This window comes from Gossypium arboreum, chromosome 10, assembly GCF_025698485.1.
Source record: "Gossypium arboreum isolate Shixiya-1 chromosome 10, ASM2569848v2, whole genome shotgun sequence".
NCBI lineage: Eukaryota > Viridiplantae > Streptophyta > Magnoliopsida > Malvales > Malvaceae > Gossypium > Gossypium arboreum.
In genome coordinates this window covers 4778593-4789131 of record NC_069079.1, presented here as the reverse complement: position 1 = coordinate 4789131, position 10539 = coordinate 4778593, and positions in this window count along the sequence as shown.

Genomic DNA, 10539 nt, shown 5'->3' with positions numbered 1-10539 from the left:
AGGCACTATATCTTTTATTATTCGTCGGACCTTGGGAAAGCCATTTAACTTCATCATAGACGCCCTTTCCACTCCAAACCTATTGAATCGAAAGTAAATTGAATAATTAACTAAATTTCGGATTATATGTAACTTATTAACTTTAGTTACATACCGCTTGACTTAACCATTCATGAAAAGATTCGTGAATAACTTATTAATCTCTCGATGTTGCAATCTTTGAGAGCGTGCACGAGATCTCAAAATTTGTTTGTACTCACTATGTTAAAAACAAGTGTATTTGGTTAGAAGATAAACAAATCAAAACGACAAATATGTGAGGAAATTTTAGAACTTACTTATAACGGTTCAACTAAATCGTGGTGAAAAGTACATATCGATGTGCTTGTATCCACGATATATCATCTAATTCTGGAATTTCAACTTTGCCGATTGGTTCTCCATAACTTTGGAATAAATAAGTTTCGGCCAAGTTATGATCATTGAGCCCAGCATTTCTATTTGGTCTATTCAAATGTGTTTCAACATCTTCTAAATATCTAGAACAGAATGTCATGCACTCCTCTGCCAAGTAGCCTTCAGCAATTGATCCTTCTGGATAACGCTTATTGCGACAATAAGATTTCAATTTGCTTAGGAACCTAAACACGATATACAATATTTATCAAAAGTTGTAACTAAATGTATAGACGCGAATAAATAAATACTTGACAAATAAATTAGCACCTTTCTATTGGATACATCCATCGATAAAAAACCGGTCCACTAAGTATTGCTTCGTGAGGGAGATGGATTACCAAGTGCACCATAATAGTGAAGAAGGAAGGTGGAAAGATCTTCTCCAAATTGCATAAAGTCAAAGTAGCTCGATCCTGTACTTTCTTAAGTTTTTCAACATCCAAAACTTTGCCACAAATAGCTTTCATTATATTGGATAGTTCAATTATACAGGACGTCACATTTTTTGACATGCAGCACCGTAAAGCAACTGGGAGTAAATCTTGCATCAAGATGTGGTAATCATGTGATTTTAATGAATATAATCTTCGATCTTTAAGACTCACACATCGAGATATATTTGACGCATACGCATCTAGGACCTTTATATCTTTCAACACCATACAAAACACCTCTTTCTCTTCCTTTGACATTGAAAAAATAGAAAGCAAGAACCGATATTTCCCATTCGAAGTACTTGAGGATGAAGATCACGCCGAATTCTCATGTCAACTAAATCAAGTCGACTCTGAAGATTGTCTTTTGATTTTCCATCGACGTTCAAAATTGTCCCAATTATGTTCTCACAGACATTCTTCTCAAAATACATGACATCAAGATTGTGACGTAAAATATTATGCTCCCAATAAGGTAACTCAAAAAAAATACTTCTTTTTTTCCACAAGTCTGCCTCATTAGGATCATCCTCTTCGTCAGATTCATCATCAGATTCATCCCTCAATATTCTCTTTGATCTCGTGTTAGGTGGTTGATTCATCTTCCCATAACTAAAGTTGATATCTTTTAACATAAACAAGATTTCAGATCTAACGGTCTGCTGAGGAGCTCTTCTGTACTCTTCAGTACCGTCAAATAGAGTCCTCTGAAATTTAAATTTATTATTTCCATCTAACCACCGACGATGGCCCATGTAAGAGAACTTCTTCCCATTGTACAACCACTTCGAACAAGTTTGCGCAGCACAACAAGGACAAGCATAACGTCCTTTAGTACTCCAACCCGATAAATTAGCATAAGCCGGAAATCATTAATTGTCCACAATAAAGTCGCACGTAAATAAAAGTTCTCTTTTCTTAATACATCATATGTCTCAACACCGACCATAATTGTTTTAACTCTTTAATAAGTGGCGCAAATAGATGTCAACATCATTTCGGGACCTTTCTCCGTGAATAATCATTGATAAAATATACGAAGATTGCTTCATACAAATCCATGGAGGCAAATTGTAAGGAACAAGCACCACAGCAAAGTAATCTTGCACGAAGTACTCATGATTTTAAATGGATTAAAGCCGTCAGCTGCTAGCCCAAGCCTCACATTTCGAGGATCGCTTGCAAAGCTTGAAAATTTCAAGTCAAATGATTTCCAAGCTAAAGAATCCGCAGGATGTCTTAATAATCCATCATCAGTCCGTTGATTATTATGCCACCTCATAGATTCGGCTGTCTTTGACGACATGAAAAGCCTTTGAAGTCTTGGTATTAAGGAAAGTATCGCAAAACCTTGATCGGCTTCTTTCTTAATCGTGCCCCACCTTCATCCGCATTCATATCTTCAGATTCCCATTTATCCAACGAAACTTGCATAAACATTACAACACCGTTGGTTCTTCCGATCACCCCAAGACAACATGCGTCATTTGGGCAACTATGAATTTTATCGTACCCAAGGCCCAAATCTTTTATTAGTCTCTTCATATCTTGACAAGATTCGGGATTTTGCAAAAGGAAACATCTCTCTCGAAGCTGTAGAAAAGATTGTAAAAGAATTTCCAGTCCACCCTCCCAAACATTTTAAGTGAAATAAACGAATACAGAAGGACAATTTCGAATATTTTGATCCCTCGTAAAGTTCTTCGTTCATTTCATTAAGTAAATTGTAGAAATTCGCCGCTTCTTCATTTGGTTCCTCATAAGGTGCACTTGTTCCCGTTTCGCCAAAAACATTTCCACCAATATTACAATCATCGGATGCAATAAAGTCGTGGAAACGATTGCTCACCATGATGTGCATATTAAATGCATCCCGCAACATACCTTCCATGTCATCTTGTCTAACATACTGATGGTAATCAGTATCAGGATAAGTCGGATTAATCGTTGAAGAAGTTCCACTAGATGTACACTCTCCATGGAAAATCCATTTTTTACGAGTATGCCAATTGATGTTGCCACACTTCTTACACGGGCAAAGAATCATATTCTCTTGGCTTGCATTTTGAAACGCAAAATTCATAAAAGTTTGTACTCCATTTCGATAGGCGTTGCTTACCCTTGACAATTTTATCCAACTCCTATCCATTTCGTAGTTCTTGAATTCTAAAGTTGATAATAAATTACACAGGTAAGCTGTTTATTATGTAAGACTTGATATGATATATCTTTATGTTTTATGTAAGTTATGTAGATTATGTAAGTTATGAAATTTAAACTTTAAACTATATGCTTTTAAGGAAATTATTAGATTACACTACATGTATTAGTTAAGTTATGTAAGTTGTTATGTACGTTATGTGAGTTATGTAAATTATGTAAGTTATGTGAGTTATGTAAGTGGTTATGTAAATTATGTAAGTTATATGAGTTATGTAAGTTATGTAATTTATTTAAGTAATGATCAATATTAATACTATTTTGATAAAAATTAGTTATAACTTTTAAAGACATTTAAAATTATTAAATATTAAAATCAAACATTATTAATATAAAAAAATAGTAATTTGAATATAGTCATTTTTTAAGATTCATCATACGTGGCGTTGTTACACCTAGGGAGGATCCATTATATCTTACAGCTCGATATAAGGCAACCCGTCAGGTTTCCAGCCTATATACTTTGAATCTTTAAAATATTTAAAATAAGGTTGGAGAGAAGGTCAGCTATTGTTGTAATTTTAATAGACAAGCAAGCTACATGGTAATAAATATTCAATAGTAAATGAGCTCGATAGAACTTTTTTCAAGTCTTCTTGAATTTTTTAAGATTCATCATACGTGGCGTTGTTAAACCTAAGGAGGATCCATTATATCTTGCAGCTCGATATAAGGCAACCCGTCAGTTTCCAAACCTATATACTTTGAATCTTTAAAATATTTAAAATAAGGTTGGAGAGAAGGTCACTATTGTTGTACTTTTGATAAAAATTAGTTATAACTTTTAAAGACATTTAAAAATACTAAATATTAAAATAAAACATTATTAATATAAAAAATAGTAATTTGAATATCATAACATCAAAAAGAATCGTAGTTTAATTTTTATAAGTAAATTGGAAATAAATTAAGGTTATATAAATATTCAATAGTAAATGAGCTCGATAGAACTTTTTTCAAGTCTTTTTAATTTTTAAGATTCATCATACGTGGCGTTGTTACACCTAGGAGGATCCATTATATCTTGCAACTCGATATAAGGCAACCCGTCAAGTTTCAACCTATATACTTTGAATCTTTAAAATATTTAAAATAAGGTTGGAGAGAAGGTCACTATTGTTGTAATTTTGATAAAATTAGTTATAACTTTTAAAGACATTTAAAAATACTAAATATTAAAATAAAACATTATTAATATAAAAAATAGTAATTTGAATATAATAACATCAAAAAGAATCGTAGTTTAATTTTTATAAGTAAATTGGAAATAAATTAAAGTTATATAAATATTCAATAGTAAATGAGCTCGATAGAACTTTTTTCAAGTCTTTTGAATTTTTAAGATTCATCATACGTGGCGTTGTTACACCTAGGAGGATCCATTATATCTTGCACTCGATATAAGGCAACCCGTCGGAGTTTCCAAGATATATACTTTGAATCTTTAAAATATTTAAAATAAGGTTGAGAGAAAGTCAGCTATTGTTGTAATTTTAATGGACAAGCAAGCTACACGGTAATAAAATTAATTCATACCTATTCATATTTAAGTTGAATCAAATAATAATTAAGTTGAACCAAATATTTAAAATTAATTTGGAAACAAAATAGTTCTACTCCAAACAGAACTAGCAATTAAATCTTTACAAAATCGCAACCCCAAAATATTAATTTTTCCAAAATCATCATGATAAAACTATTATTGATTAGAATTTTGAAATAAAGCCTACCTTAATAAAACGTATCGGTCTACTCCACTCTCACCAAAGAAACAGAGGTGAGTCAAAAAGTAATATTTGTTAAGTAATTTAAAGTGAAAATGCATAGAAATAAGGAAAAATTTTAGCAACTAAACTTGTATGCATTTAGAACAAATGCCAATGGTCAGGTTGTATTTAGTTGCACCAAATATTAATTCAGTGCTCGATAGTAACTAGAATGTATGTAAGGTTATACGAGTAGCACCAAATATATTTCAGTTTAAGCAAATATAAATACTTTACCTATATCGGCTTTTGCAAGTGCCCACTTGTACCAGGATCAAAGACATCGCCAATGAAGTTGTACACCTTAGCAAAATATGGCAAAGCGCACGATAAACACATAAGTTGGATAGAAACATGAAAATGACCAAAAGAACATCTAAAAAACAAAATGGAATCACCATTAGTATGTAAACATGAAAATGCATGACTTTAAACAAACCAACTTTGCATGTGCGTAATCATACTCCACAAAACTCATAAACATTAACTTCTCCTAACCAGAATACCAACTTTATGTTTACAGAGGCCTTGATCAAAACTAACATAACTGTTGATTTATAACTTATCTAATAAGAATCACAGAATATGCAGAAAATACCTGAGCATTTAGTTTCAAGAGAACCATGTATTCGAAGGAAAAGAGCCAGAAAATGATCAATGTATGCAAAACCTGGTCTATATTTCAAAACTGGAGTAAAGCTTTCATCTAGTACCAAATACATACATATATAGAGACACAAACACACAGGCATACATCTTCCATTACCTAAATCTGTTTCTTGCAAATAAAAGATAAGTAAGCTTCTACATGATTCATACTAGATTGCTAATCCTAGCAGAAAAAATGTATGATTCAGTTTCTAGAGATGTTGAATCTTTCATCATAAACATAAAAAACATAAAAGGAAAAACATGTTGAAAGAAACATAAATTTTAGGGAAGACAATGTTTACCTTGATTGAATTGGAAATGTTTTCTTGAGGATTTATTTGGAGATGCTTGGGATTGATCTCTAATAATGTCGAGAGACTTCCCTACTCATTGTATTTGAAGAACAGAAGTCTGTTTCTGGTTGACAAAACAATCAAATGAGTTCTAAAAATAAACAATATTTAATGATTGGTATAATATTAATTATATTTGCTAATAACAGGTGGGAATAAACAAATAAAATGATAAAAAAAATAGAAGCTACAAGAATTACTAAAAATAAAGCTACGTCAACAATGGTATCATGAGAACGAAAATTAAAAATCCGAATTAAGTAAAAAAAACAGAGAAAAATATAAAAGAGAGACAAAGAAGAGGACAAAGGGCTGGTTTTGTTGGAATAACCGAAGTTGCCAGATTTTCCACTAAAAATCATAGTTAAAATTCTAGGGAAAGATAGTAAGTAACAGTCACCCTAATGAAGACCATTGTGAGGAGAAATATGACCAAGCTCAATACCATTAAAAGACAGTAAGTTACATTGTATACATACTATCATTGCAATTTGGTATAAATATTTCCTATTATGAATGCAACAGCTACCTGATAGGAATTGTTTAAAATAAAATCAATTTAATATAAAATTTTAATCATTGAAATTGTTTTTCCAACATTTTGATAGGACAAATATAAATAATTTACTTTCCTCTATTTTAACTATTGATGCTAATATCCCACAAAATATACAACTACAATCAATTAATTCAATCAATATTTTGACAATTTTCAATACATTTCCATTATTAAAACATATCTCTATATAAACATATCACAAAGATAAAATTTCCAAATTTATCAACCAACAAAGAGAAATGAGGTGCAATGTTGACCAAAGATCATTGACCCAATTCACACATATACATACATACATACATACAAGACTGAATTGGAGCTAGAAATAGGCCTTGCGTTCAATCACCAAATTCGACTCAAAATTTCATTTATCGCTTCCCAAAAGCATAAAACAAAAGTAGCTACTTTGGAGATATGACTAAGCATGCAAGACTGTTTCATTGCAATTACTATTTTCAACACTTTTAACTTCTCCACTGGGAATTTGTTTGATCTTGCAGGGATCATATATGCATCAAAGGGATCACATAAGCATCAAATCAGCCATGTTGACAGGATATTACAGAGTTAACCAACCAACAATGACATAAGAAATACCGTGCATTGTTGGGTTAAGATAACTTTACTGCTTGAATTATGAATTTTGGCTCAATTTTAGGTAGTACCGCTTGACCACCGAGCACAAAAAAGAAGTGTACATCGAAAGAAATCTACATAAAAGCATTATTTTCTTAGTCAAATCAGCTGATTTACGCATAAAAAACAACAGAATGCCATGCTCTCATCTCTTTTGAGATTATGCTAACCTAATTATTTGTTTTTGCTATTTATATATATTAACTATCTCATTGATATCCAATAATAATATCTTAGGTTATGCTTTAACCGATTCTCATTGTGATATATATTGTCAATGTAAATAAGTACAAGGCTAAAATGAGCAGCATTCAAAATGAGTCAAGATATGTGTAAGACACTCAAACATCACCAAAACCAAAGCCATTTTGAAACAACAGTTTGAGTTAACTAAAATGGTCAAGGATTTACCTCATCGCTTCCAACAATTGAGTGGCAATGCCTTTTCTCCCGTTGGAGGAGTGACCCAGATTGTTCTAATGCCACAAACAGCGTATCGCTTCCTTTTACTGAGAGAATTGCTCCAGTGTGATTTTCATGCAATACCTCGAAGGAGCTCTTTTATGACTTCCTCTCTAAAACAATTTCCCCAAACCGAAGTTTGATTGGGTTTGACCTTCGCTTTGCTATGGCACCATCCTGTCTTTCACCAACTGGATATGAAAGAACTTCAAACGCTTCATTTATTGGTTCTCGCAACTAGACACCCAAAGAATTCGTTGGGAGGAAATGAATAGGTATACCGTAAAATGAGAATATAGAAGTTGGGATTTGGGGATGGGGAACATTAAGGAAAAAAGGGACTTGGGAAAAATGTTAGGATTTCGGGTTTGGGGAATTAGGGATGATTTGGGGAAAAAGAAATAGGGGTTTTCTGTTTTAAGGATTTAGGGAAGGAAGAGACGAAATGGGGGAAAATTACTTAGCAAAAATCGAAACTGATTTCGGATAAAGGGCATAAACCACAGGAGAGAAAAAACGACACCGTTTCAAATAAGGAAATTTTGTGGCGTTTTCAGAAATGCGCCGGTAATGAGCCCTTTTGCGGCGTTTTCAGTAAAGCGCCACTAACGCCCTTTTATCTACACTACAAAACGACGCTGTTCTAATACGAGTTGTGGCGTTTATATTAGAAACGCCGCTAAAGCCGCTACTATTCAGAGGAAACGACGCCGTTTTACTCTAATGTATATTGAAGTTTTATGGCGTTTTCTAAAAAAACACCGCTATTTCCTATCTTTTTGGCGTTTTATGTATAAACGCCGCTAATACGTGAATATTTTATAAAAATTTATCAAAATTTAAAACTATATATATTTAGAATTTCTTTTAAATTATATCTAAATAATGTTCTTGTGATGTACAAAATATATATTATTTCAATCTTCAATATATTAGGTTTAGTACAAATTGCAAGAATATCATAAAATTCTAAATATTGGTTCGGTCTTCAATAATAATATAATATAGTACCTTAAACTAATTCAAACCTCAAACTATAAACTTACACTCTAAACCCTAACTATAGTTAAAATTTTAATTTTGATTTAATACACATTTTAAAATACATATTATGTATGCATATAAATTAATTAAATAAAAACATGATGCTATTTATTATATCAATAACGTAAATATTTTACAAGATCTAGATCAAATTACAGTTCACGTACATAATTGCACACTAAACCACTTTTCATATATATATTTATATATTTTTTAAAATAATAATTTATATATATTTATCTTATATACATTTATCTTCTACATTAAAATCCAAAATTATACTCTAAATTTAAAACCCTAAACTTGAGACTCTAAACCCTAAACCTTGAACCACAAACACAAAACCCCTAACCCCAAACGTTAAACCCCAAAACCATTCGGTAATCCCTAAACCAACCATAACTCCTAGAGTACCATAAAGCCCAAACTATAAAGTGTACTTTAAAAGTCATAACCCTAAACCATAATCGTAGACATATTTTTGGAATTGTGTGGCCAATGTTAGTGTAGTACAAATTAAAACACATATATATGTTTATATTCTTATATTAAATAATATGAGTATATACAAAATAGCTTGAATCTTAGTAAAATCCAAATGTTCTTCATTAATTTCTAGCTAGCTAATAGTATCATCATTTCCTTAAACCCTTAACCTAAACTTACACCCTAAATATATATTATAATCTTAATATATATTAGAAGTTTAATATATATATATATATATAACAAGGACAAAAGTAATTCAAATAGAATCTTAATGCTTACCAAAACTCTAAAATAAATTAATTTTTTATCATTAATCATAACCTCTAATCCCTAATAGCCCTAAAACATATATATATACCTATTTTTAAAATAATAATTTATATTTATCTTATTTAGATTTATATTATAAAAAATCCAAGATACACAAGTTAAGTAGTTTATCATATTTACCTCTAAATTCCAAACCCCAAATCCCAAATCCTAAACTCTAGGCCCTAATCACTAAACCATAACCCATAAACTAAATTACTTTTTTGCGGCGTTTTTTCAAAAGCGCCGCTAAAACTCGACCTATAGCGTTTTTCCCAAAGCGTCATTGTTCGATTTTAGCGGCGTTTGGCCAAAAACGCCGCTATTGCTCAGTTTTAGCGGCGTTTGGATCAAAAACGCCGCTATTGCTCTGTTTTTAGCGGCGTTTTATTGAAAACGGCACTAATGTAAAATATTTGCGGCGTTTTTTGTTAAAACGCCACTAAAAACGCCGCTAAAGCCCAATTTTCCTGTAGTGTGGTGAGCAGGGGCGAAGCCAGAAAATTTTTTTAGGGGGGCCGGATGAAATTTTAATTTTTTATAGTTTATATTTTTATAATTTGTAAAGGATTAAATTGAATTTTTATAATTTTAGGGGGGGCCAAAGTGTAATTTTACCTTTACTAATTTAAAATTTTTTAAAAATTTCAAAGGCCTAAAATAAAATTTTCCATTTTAAGGGGCGGGGGCATGCCAGCCCCCTTGGCTACGCCCATGTTGCCCCCCTTGGCTACGCCCATGTTGGTGAGGATGGAATGGCACGACTTGCAACAGTGTGACAGTGTCTTATGCTATTATTATTTCAAATTGACTGCTGACCCTGAACTTATCCACCACCGCGAATATGTTTCACATTATAATTTAAGTACCTATTCCATTAATTCATCAGCTTTTTCTTGATTGCCAGTTTGTAGGCCAAAGGGTGACGATAAACCTTTGAACTGTCTTAACTAACCACCTACGATAATGTCAAACTTCCTCCACGTGGTTCGAATTTGTCTGCTTCTTTATTCTTAAGGTCTGCAATGCATTTTTGTTTTCCCACTTCAAAACTGTTCTTGAGAATATGAATGAATGAATGAATGCAGTAAATATTACAGCAGTCCATTAACTCAAGTGCCACACGTTCATTTCTGGATTGTTTAAGGCAGGCAGGC